Source organism: Balaenoptera borealis (assembly GCF_965194805.1).
Source record: "Balaenoptera borealis genome assembly, chromosome: 2".
Taxonomy (NCBI): domain Eukaryota; kingdom Metazoa; phylum Chordata; class Mammalia; order Artiodactyla; family Balaenopteridae; genus Balaenoptera; species Balaenoptera borealis.
Window position 1 is genome coordinate 149,036,799 of NC_138867.1, and position 11,718 is coordinate 149,048,516.

The window sequence follows — 11,718 nt, forward strand, 5'->3', positions numbered from 1 at the left end:
TTTTTAAGTTACTTCATTTCACATAGTACAGAATTCAAATTTTCAGAGTAAAAAAAACTTCTTTCTCATTCTTCTCTAGCCACTTATCTTTCATCTGTGGAAGAAACCAGTGTAGATAAGATTCTGGCATGTTTTCAGAGGCATTCTACCTATATAAGGATATAGTCTCACGACATACATATTCGTGTTCATACTCTCACCATACTTTATTTACATAGCGTAATATAATACACATTTTTCTGCACTTAGTGTTTTTTTTTTCATTTACTATGCCTTAGAATTTATATAGTTACAAAGACTGTCTTTTTTTTCCTATTCATTTTGAAATTTCAGTCTCAGAAAAGTTGCCATAATACCATACAGAATGCCTGTAATCCCTTTTTCCAGATTCCCCAGTTGTCAACATTTAGCCGTATTTTTCCTATCATTTTCTCTTTCTCTTTTTTACATATACGCACAGGATACATGTATTTTCCCCTGAACCATTTATTTTATTTTATTTTATTTAAAAAAATCTTTATTTATTCGGTTGTGCTGAGTCTTAGTTGCAGCACGTGGGCTCCCTAGTTGCAGCTCGCTGGGTCCTTAGTTGCGGCATGTGAACTCTTAGTTGAAGTGTGCATGTGGGATCTAGTTCCCTGACCAGGGATCAAACCCGGGCCTCCTGCACTGGGAACACCAGAGTCTTATCCACTGCGCCACCAGGGAAGTCCCTCCCTGAACCATTTAAGAGTAAGTTGGAGTCATGATGCCCAATCACCTACTTAGTGTATAAACTTAAGGTATGTTTTTTAACAGTAAGAATACATGTCTACATATCCCATAATGTAACCATCAAAGTCAAGAAGCTAACATTGACACAATATTATCCTCTAATTCATAGACCCTATTCACATTTCATCAGTTGTCCTAGTGATGTCCTTTGTAAGTCTGTCCAGTCCAGGGTTACTCATGGCATTTGTTACCATCTTGCTTCAGCTTCAGTCTAGAATAGTTCCTTAGTCTTTTTTTCTCTTTCATGACTTGACTTTTGGACATCATGGATTCACATCGATGCCTCCAATTCTAATGTTGCTCCACAGGGTTTATTTTAGCTTCCCTCTTCTCGTATTTGTAGTTCCTTTCTCTGACAGTTAGAAACCTAGCTCCCATTATTTTCAACATTCAAGTCACCTGTAAGAGCCATTCTTCCGATCACACCAAGTCCCTCCTGCTCCCCACCCCCTTACCACACAGGCTTCTGTGAGCCAGTTGAGCATTCCTGACCCCTGGGCCATGGCCCTGATGCCAGTGACCGAGTGGGCCACTGCCCCTGGTCGAGGACCTTCTCCCAGCCCAGGAGGCATTGCATCAGCAGCCCTGCAGTCCACCATGTACCAGGAGAGCACCAAAGAGAAGCAGCTAGGTATTCTTTAATGGCTGCATTTATTCCCTTGTATCAAGTGAATGAATCAGTTTCTTACTGATGTGCTTTTTTAAATTTATTTTATTTATTTATTTTTGGCTGCGCTGGGTCTTTGTTGCTGCTCCCAGGCTTTCTCTAGTTGCGGCGAGCGGGAGCTACTTTTCGTTGTGGTGCGTGGGCTTCCCATTGCAGTGACTTCTCTTGTCGCGGAGCACAGGCTCTAGGCACGCGGGCTTCAGTAGTTGTGGCTCGCGGGCTCTAAAGCGCAGGCTCAGTAATTGTGGCGCATGGGCTTAGCTGCTCCACGGCATGTGGGATCTTCCCGGGCCAGGGCTTGAACCCGTGTCTCCTGCATTGGCAGGCGGATTCTTAACCACTGCGCCACCAAGGAAGCCCCCTTACTGATGTGCTTTTGATTGTATGGAATCTTTAGTCTTGTGCCTTTTTTTTTTTAATTGAAGTATAGTTGATTTGCAGTGTTGTGCCAGTCTTTGCTGTACAGAGAAGTGAGTCAGTTATTTGTGTGGAATCTTTAGAGCATGCTTTTCGTGAGCTCATTGTCTAAAACTTTCAAGTTTGGGGGATTTTCTCTTCTATTGTATGTCCACAGATTATACCTCTAAGCTGACAAGTATATGCTACAGGTCCTGAATGTGTATCAGTCTGTGAAGTAGGAATGAACTCAGAAAAAATTCATTACCAAAATAGGAATACTGCTTGAGATATGGACCTGAATGTGTGAGGAAAAGAGTGCATCCTAATCAGACTATTTTTATGTTACTTGCTTAAACTAACACTGTCCTACCTCAAAGTATTTGCTTATTTCGCATGGGTTTTAATACGAAATAATCATTTTAGCTACTTTCAGAAGGAAGGAAGGAAACATCCAACTTGCCAGTATTGCAAAACCTTTGGAATAAATTACTGTTGGAGTCCAAATTAAATCCTATCTCTTTGAAAACCGTATCATTAGTAGTACTTTGCTACAATGAGCATACTTTTATATTTAGAAATAAAATTTTGAAAAATTGAAAATAATGTAAATTATTTTTATAACCTGTTTAGCCTAACAACTTCTGAAATTTCTTTTCCATATTTTGCCACACACATGAGAAGATACATGAATTTATATGCATGTATTTGTATATCTGGAAATTGGATAAATTAAAATTCATATATTTATTTGCAGATGATTTATATCAAAAGATGGCCGTGAAATTGCTCAGCTCACACTCATGATTGTTTGCTTTCCCTGGTCCCCATCTCCACTCTAATTTTTGAAAAAACATAGTACATGTTACTGGGCAATTCCAATTTCTCCGTACTTTGTTATAGAACTCAAGAAATGTTACCTTTGAGGCCGTTCTCGCCTTCTGAGATGGCCTACACTCTGTCTGTGGAATGTGTTTCTCTAAATAAATCCACTTCTTACCTAAAAAAAAAAAAAAATTACCTTTAAAATGTAAACTTGACTTAGAGGCTTCAAAACATCTTAATATGAGATGCTAAACTTATTCAGGAGAGGACAAACACTTGGGTATGTTGAAGGGTGGGGAATAATTTCTTTTTCTCCTTACACTGTCTCACCCCAGACTTTATGTGCTTGGTACATAATAAGTCATTGGATAGTTGAAAGAGTGTTGAGGGTTCTTCTGTAGTTAGAATTCACACTGAAACTAAAGGACGAGGATGGATGATGGAAAAAAATATGTGCTATATGAGCTAAGACCATGTGAGATGGCACCAGTTTCTATCTGGTTTGATAACATGTCTCTCAGCGGCCTGAGGGGTAGTCATCTTTCATAATGTCAACCTCTAAACGTTCTTAAGTTTTTAATGACTCATTTCAGATCCATCATTCATGATCCACTTAACTCTGCCAAGCCAATTTAATCATCTTCAGCTACAGAGAGGTTTATCAGGCCCAGGTTATTTATTTAAAATCTTGAAGGGTTAAGAAATCTAGACGTGAACTTTGGTGAATAGATTGGGTTTCATCCCAATCTTAGATTTTTTTAAAAAAAGTATTTTTAATGGTGAAAAAAATCTTACGTGCAGAGGGTGCATAAAATGTATGTGCAGTTTAAAGAATAGTGATAAACACTTATGTACTACCACCCAGGTTGAGAAATTGAACATTGCAGGTATCTTAAAAGCTCTCTGTATGCCTTTCCCCTATTGTGCCTGTATTAATTAGGGCTCTCCAGGGACACAGAACCAATATGATGTATGTATATGCGGAGAGAGAGATTTATAAGGAATTGGCTTATGTGATGGTGAAGGCTGGCAAATTAAAAATCTGCATGGTGGGCCTGCAGGTCGGAGACCCAGGAGAAGCGGTGTTGCAGTTTGAGTCCGTAGGCCGTCTGTGGTAGAACCAGGCAGAGCTGATATTGCACGTGAAGTGTGAAGGCAGTCTGCTGGAGCATCCTCTCTTGCTCAGGGGAGGCTGGTCTTTTTGTTCTATTCAGGCCTTCAACTGGTTAAATAAGGCCCACCCACATTATGGAGGGCTTTACTCAGTGTCCACTGATTTAAATGTTAATCTCATCCAAACGGCCTCACAGAAATACCTGGAATAATGTTTGCCCAAATATCTGGGTACCCTGTGGCCTAGCCAGATTGACACACAAAATTACAAAATTACACACAGTGCCAATTCTCCCTCCAGAGGTAACCATTATCTTCACTTTAAAAAAATTTTTTTATATTGTGATAAAATACACATAAAAGTTACCATCTTAACCATTCTAAAGTGTACAGTTCAATAGTATTGTATTAAGTACATTCATCAAGAAATTTCCAAAACTTTTCATCTTGCACAACAAACGATACACATTAAACAACAACTCATTCCCTCCTCCCCCCAGGCCTGGGCAGCCACCATTCTACTTTGTCTCTGAATTGGACTCTTCTAGGTACCTAATATAAATGTAACCGTACAGGATTTGTCTTTTTGTGACTGGCTTATTTTACTTAGTGTGATATTCTCAAGATTCATCCATGCTGAAACACGTGTCAGAGTTTCTTTCATTTTTAAGGCTGAATAATATTCCATGTTTGTATGTACAGATTTTGTTTATCTGTTCATCCGTTCATGGATACTTGGGTTGCTTCCATTTCCTGGCTATTGTGAGAAATGCTGCAGTGAATATGGGTGTCAAATAGCGCTTGGAGACCCTGCTTTCAATTCTTTGAGGTGCATACTCAGAAGTGGAATTGCTGAATCATACACTAGTTCAATTTTTCAATTTTTTGAGGAGTCACCATATTGTTTTCCATAGTGGCTGCACCACTTTACATTCCCACCAACAGGGCAAGGGTCCCAGTTTCTCCACATCCTTGCCAACACTTGGTATTTTCTGTTTTTCTGATAGTAGTGATCCTAATGGGTGTGCGGTAGTATCGTGACTCTTGTATTAGTCACTGTCTTGATTGTCTTTATTTACAATTTATGTACGCATCTCCAACTATATATTATTTACTTCTGAAAAACGGATAGTAAGCCCACAGCCAGGGAAGAAAAGGATAATATTGCTACTGCAAAGCGACAGCTCCCAGGAGATGATTTACTGAATGTCTCTGGTTTCAGCTTTCCTGCAAGTTTACAGTGTGCAAGGGCGTGAACGAGTCTTGGGAAAATTGGACCAACTACTGTTGTGTAGGTCTGGAAGGCCAGTAAGAATGTGGTAACAGGGACTGGCTTGCTCTGTGTTTTCTGCTTCTAAGCTTGTTGTGGCCTACCATCTAGCTGTCACAGGTAGGTAGCTCTTATTCTTTGGGGTTAAGATGAAGATCCCCACCAATTCCAGGCTTCACAGCATGAAGGGCAGAGCAGAAACAGAACAAACTGGGCCAGACTCATCTGACATTCTCAGGTTTAAAACAAAGATGATAGGATTGCAAACACCCTCTTGGAGATAGCTCTCAGCTTACTCTCTTTAGTCATGTTGCTCCAGTCTGGACTTGCTGCCCTGTATTTTCTGATCTCCCTTCTCTATTGTCCTGGAATTTACTTTGTCTCTCCTATGTTGAGTCTCCTGTTTCCTGCATTTCATTTCTGTCACTTTATTGTGCTTTCTAGTTGTGGTTGCACATCCTTCAGTGGCTTCCTGAGAAAGGGTCGATAAGGGATGAAAATGTTGAAACTTGACCGCCTGGGTATAAAATGATAACAGGGGAAACAATTCCCCCCAGAATTTTGGAGACATTGTTCCATTGTTTGTGCTTCCAATGTTGGTATTTGAAAGTCCAGAGGCAGTGATTTTTTTGTCCTTCGTATGTTTCTTTTCCCCCTCGCTAGAAGCTTATTGAATCTTCTTTTTATCTTTGCTATTCTGAAATTTTACAGTGGTGCCCCTTGTTGTAGGTCTATTTTCATTCATTTTGCTTAGCCCTTAGCCCATTCAGTCTTTAAACTTAAAGCCTTCAGTATTTCATTACTATCTCCTCCTCTCCATCTTCTTTTTCATTGTACTTTATGGATATCACGCCTCGTAATCTGATTGTGGTAGGCCAAAAAATGCCCCCTGCCCAACTTGCCTATGTCCTAATCCCCAGAATCTGTGAATGTTACTTTATGTGGCAAAAGGAACTTTGCAAATGTGATTAAGAATAATGAGATAAGGAGATTGTCCTGAATTGTCCTCCTGGGTTCAATGTAATCACAGGGTCCTTTTAAGAAGGAAGCAGGAAATTAAGTAGTAGATGTGATAATGGAAGCAAGAGATGGGAGTGATGCAAGGAGGAGGTCACAGGCCAAGGAATGGAGGCAGCCTCCAGAAGCCAAAAAAAGCAGTATGGAAACAGATTTGCCTCTAGCACCTCAGGAAGAAGCATGACCCTGCCAACACCTTGGTTTTGGCCTAGTGAAACTCATTTCAGACTACTGACCTCCAGAACTGAAAGATAATAAATTTGTGTTGTTTAAGCCCCCAAGTTTGTGGTAATACGTTACAGCAGCAATAGGAAACCAATAACTGATCCTCTGATTTTCATCTCTATTTTTTAATTCTTTGTCTTTTTAGTATTCTCATTCTGGGAGATAACGTTAACTTTAAAAAAATTTTCCCCACTTCTATTAAATTATTCTTTTTGTTATCATCTTAGTTTCCAAGAACCTGTGTTCTCTCAATGTTTCCTTTTTAAAAAAGAGCATCATTGTTATGTTTCATGGATGTATGGACTGTGTTATCTCTTTTTTTATTAATGATAGTTTTAGTTTTTTTTTTTTTTTTTGGCTGCAAGGTATGTTTCCTCCAAACTGCTTTTATTTGTTTGATTGTGCTTAGTCTGTTTTCTTCTCTGTTACAGGCTTTGCTAAGCTGTCTGGTAACCCTTGGCTGTCTGATCATGACTGAGAGCGAGACACTGAAAGGCTAATTGGAACTGCTGAGTATCTGTGTGTAGGAAGATTGTCCTGTGTATTGTAGGATGATTAACAGCACCCTTGGCCTCTCCTTACTAGACACCAGCCACACCCCTCCCGTCTTGACAATCAAAAATATTTCCAGACATCGTCAGATATTCCCTGGGAGCAAAGTCATCCCAAAGGAGAACAACTATTCTAGGACAATGTGAGTGCTTCCCGTTAGTTGGGGGAGCTCCCAATGTCATTATTTTCAGGTTTTTCCTTTTGGGCAGGTCAGATTCCTCAGAAAAGGGTCTTCCAGTCCCCTGCTTGGAGGGCAAAGGTTTGACTGCCAGTGGTCTGGTGGCTGGTTGGAGAAGAAGCCTGAGATCTGTACTATTAAGCCGTTTGAGGGAGAGTGAATCAGAGAGAAAGTTTTATCACAAAAGAAGTGTTGCCAGAGGGAGCAGGGCACTAAGTACATCAGCACATCACTGCCTTTAAGCTCCCTTGAGATGCTGGAGATAGAAGGGCCAGAAGGGTGACCCGCCTGGGGCAGGCGGTACTCGTAGCCTCCAAGGACTCTCTCATACCATCCTTTTTCTACTGAGGTTAATACGGTTTAGAGATTCCATAATTAGTAATGTAGAGGGCCACTGTTAGAGAGCCAAGTTTATCTTTTACATAATAGGCTTTTTTTTTTTTTTTACATAAATTTCACTTTATTTAAAACATGAACGAGGGTATTTCAAATCACACTAAACATCATAAATATATAACTTGCTTTGTTAAAAATCTGCAGTATACAGTCAAGGAAAGGCTAAACTTCCAATGCCAACTATATATGAGACAAAATTAAATATTTACAATAATCAGTTTCCTAAAAGTGCTATTTTTAATACCTATAAGAGGAAACTCATTCTGGTGCTTTGTTTCCATCGAAACGTCTGTACATTCCTTTATTCACAGAACCAGGTGCTTCTGTTACTAAAAATACATATCCGAAGCTTTTATATCCTTTTAAATAGATTTAACATTTTAGCTCTTTGGGGGAGGAACAGGGAAGTCCAAGCAACACAGACCATCTTAAATTATTAGAGATGATTGACTTTATAACACACCCTGTTTCAACTCAGATGTGAAATTTGATGAACATGTTAATGAAAAAAAAAAAAATCCCAGTTCACGTGTCTAAGGTAAGTCATCCTTCTCTACGTGAGAATTTGTATAAGTCGAGGAGCATCCACTATAGCAACCTTTCTGTGATCCAGACCTTGATGCCACACTCCACTTCTGATTTGTACATTCTCTTCCAACCTGATTTGGCTTAGATTCTTCAGGGGTTGTATTTAGTACATTGACTGAACTATGTTCAGATACACAGGAACGTGTCGGGCAAAAGTCGGAAGTAGAGGGAGAAGCAGGAAGAGATTTAATAAGTTTAGACTTGCAAACTGGAGACCCACTAGGCACACCGTGAGGTTTCTTTTGCCGTGGCCTCGAGTGTGCTGTAGGGTTGTCCCGATCAGAACTTCGTGAGAAGGCACCGAAAAGTTTCACATTTTCTGAGTTCTGGTGGTCATAGGTAGTCATATTTAAAACCTGTTGGTTTAACCAACTGGCTCTTTTCTTCTTCAAATGCCTTTCTCTCCAATCCAAGGTGAATAGCTGCTTCTGTAAAGCTTAGTCTTTCTTTCTCGAAATTCTTCTTTTGCTCTTTAAATAGGGACCATTCTTCTTTGAGGCGTTCCTTTTCTTCCAACAAGTAACAGTCTTGTAGCAGTGAAGTGGTGTCATCATCACATGCAGTAGCAAGCTGCTGCTATAAAAGTTGCTGCCGAGTTTTAATAATTTCTTTACACTGTTGAATTTCTAACTCGAGTTTTTTAGTTTCTTGTTCATGGTCTTGTTGTGAGATTACATCTTCATCATTAAAACCTTCTAAGTGTACCTTTGAAACTTGGTCATCAGGTTTTTCTACGTGACTTTTCAAAATTCTCCACTGTTTTCTGATGCTGTTGGTAAGCTGCTCTCTCACGGTTTCACAGGAAAGGTGAAACGTACTGCCTCTATTCAGTTCCCCAGCATCTTCTTCACTATCAGGGATAACAATTCCTGTACTATCATCTTCTGCTCTTTCTCTAGGTTTCTGCTTTTGGGGCGAAAGAAGAGAAATTATTTCCTTTTTCATTGGCTGAAAAACCTTCTTAAGTTCAGCATTTTCCATTAGGATTTGTTTCTGACAATATTCAAGAGAATTTTTTACATTTCATCTTCATTCCTGGCTTCAGTTTTACGCGTCCTCCAGGAGCCTCTTTTTCCATCAGCTCTCCCCACGTAATTTAAAACTTCCATAGCTATTTTTTAAAATTAATTAATTAATTTATTTATGGCTGTGTTGGGTCTTCGTTTCTGTACGAGGGCTCTCTTCCAGTTGTGCCAAGCGGGGGGCCACTCTTCATCGCGGTGCGCGGGCCTCTCACTGTCGCGGCCTCTCTTGTTGTGGAGCACAGGCTCCAGACGCGCAGGCTCAGCAATTGTGGCTCACGGGCCTAGTTGCTCCGCGGCATGTGGGATCTTCCCAGACCAGGGCCCGAACCCGTGTCCCCTGCACTGGCAGGCAGATTCCCAACCACTGCGCCACCAGGGAAGCCCCCATAGCTATCTTTTTATCCTTCATGTTCATAACAAGTTGATGTAGATGTTCCTTTAGTTTATTATATTCACGCTCTTTTCTCTTCATATCATGGTTATATTGAGTAGCTTGACTTGCAATGATATTTTGTAATTTCTGCACCTCATCTTTCTCATTTTTCAGTAGCTGATGCAAATTCCTGTCCTTGCATTGTAACTGTCTGTCTCTCTCCTGAAGACCAATCATTTCTGTCCTGGAGGTTTCCAGTTGTTCCTTAAGTTTTGCATAGCAGTTCTGCAGATGGTCCATATCGCTTCCCAGTTTCAGATTCTGTGTTTCCACATTTTCCTGAGCTAGAAGGTTCTTCCGCTGAGTACACGTAGCTCATTCATACAATTTAAAACAGCAAGTATATTTAATTTTCTCTTTGTCTCTTTACCTTTGGATTCTTCATATAATGAAGGAAAACCAAAAGTAGTCAATTCCTGATCAAGATATGAAATACTTTGTTCAATATTCTCTTCTGTGCAGAAGGCACTAAAAAAACCATGCACATTCTTTGATAAAGGTATTGAAGAACATAGCACTTGCTGTGAGTATAAACTTGATGGAGACATCTTTGTTTCTGAGGTATATTGAGAGATATTTTTGCTTTCTGAAGACAGACCTCAATCTGTAACAGTCATCCAATCTCCCATAGCAATCGCCAGAGCCAGGATACCTGAGGAAGCAGTTCAGCGGTGAAACATTTAGCCCAGCTGCTGTCACTCTACTACGTAGGCATCACGACCCCTGGGTGCGGCGGAGACGCACCGCTTGGCGTCCTAGACCTGCTCACGCAGCCCCGAGGGCCCACACAGGCAGCCTACATAATAGGCTTTCTTAAGGTGTGCAGTTCATCCAGTAGAGACCTTGACCCAAGGTAGTGAACTCCTTGCTAGATTATGTTAGCGCTCCCACACAGTTCGAAGTCCTGAAGGTAGCATCCAGCTTTCATACGTTCACTTATTCCTCCTGTCTTCAGTGTAGTACCTCCATCCTCAACCTGCCCATCTCACCTCCCGTACTCCACTCCAGACATCATCTGTGTTAAAAGACTATCCAGAGGATAGATGTTCAGAAATCTGGAGGTGTTGGGGAGAGGATCTGGGAATCTAATTTCACTCATCTCTCTTTACTCTCTTCCTTCCCTTTCACCCAAGATTTGGAGGTATCTGGTCCTGAGTCTTTTAAGGATTTTCAGAGTAAATTACTTTGGTTCTCAGCTCTCCCAACCACTGGCTACAACTCAGCTTTTGGGGGTTGGTTAAATCCTTTACCATAGTTCCCTTTGCTTTCCAGCTTCCAAAATTTTGTTACTGTTGTCTCATTTCCTGTTCTTCCCGTCCTTGTTATTTTATGTCTTTTTTTAAAAAAAGTATTTTTCACTGGGGTTTTGGGTGGAAACAAAATTTGATACATGTATTCCATCCACCATCTTAAAATGGGACACCATACTTTTATTGATTTATAGACTTAGATCATGGATCTCCTCCTGACCTGCTTTATGAGCTGAACGCTCCCAGTTCTCTTTAGTTTGATGCCTTCCATAGCAGTTTCTGTGATCTCCTGCCTCACTTGAATTGCTATGCTTTGCTGTTGTGTCTTTGGGAAAGTTAATTAACTACAACTGGAACATGATACCTAGGATAAGGTCATCCATCGTTTAATACAAGTGAAGCACCAAACTAACCATTTTAATTTTGGCTATTAATATTGCCTGCATTACCTGGAAAAAGTGATTCTGTTATTAGTTATGATTCCTATCATTTTGGAGTATCTTTTAGTTGAAAAGATCTAAATATTCCTTGAACTCCTGTGGACTTCTTACTACAGACTGCCAAGGCTAAGCTTTAAAATTGAAAACAATCAGTTTTCCAATTCCTGCCAAGAGCAATTCTTGGGAGATGATTAAGGGTCAGCATGGCATATTAACATTGTTGATCTAAAACAAAGCTAATAATTTTCTTCCTTTACCCAATGTCCCAGTTAGTGTTCTTAAGTTAATAATGTCAGCTCCCTAAAAGGACACTAGAGTCTTTCTATTTTCCGTTTGTGAGATATAATTAATTTGATTTTAGCAAGCAGTATTTGAATTTCCATTGCACAGGGTGGTACTAACTAAATGCTAAATGATAATACAAGTCCTTTAAATCTCTTGTATTTGGGCATTACGAAGATGATCTGGGTACCAAAATAGGATATTATACTTTAGACAGCATATTGGTTTTCTGGGCACCTTTAACAAATAACCACCAACATAGTGGCTTAAACAACTCAAATGTATTA

At 40.1% G+C, this 11,718-nt stretch overlaps 1 pseudogene across 1 annotated transcript; it reads right to left on the reverse strand.

The window, feature by feature from the left end:
• Nucleotides 1-319: 319 nt before the first annotated feature.
• Nucleotides 320-10,103, reverse strand: LOC309622724 (afadin- and alpha-actinin-binding protein-like; annotated as a pseudogene). The gene is made up of 2 exons: nucleotides 9,417-10,103; nucleotides 320-9,112 (listed from the first exon to the last, which is right to left on the reverse strand). The product of its transcript is annotated as an afadin- and alpha-actinin-binding protein-like (transcript).
• Between the last annotated feature and the right edge of the window lie 1,615 nt (nucleotides 10,104-11,718).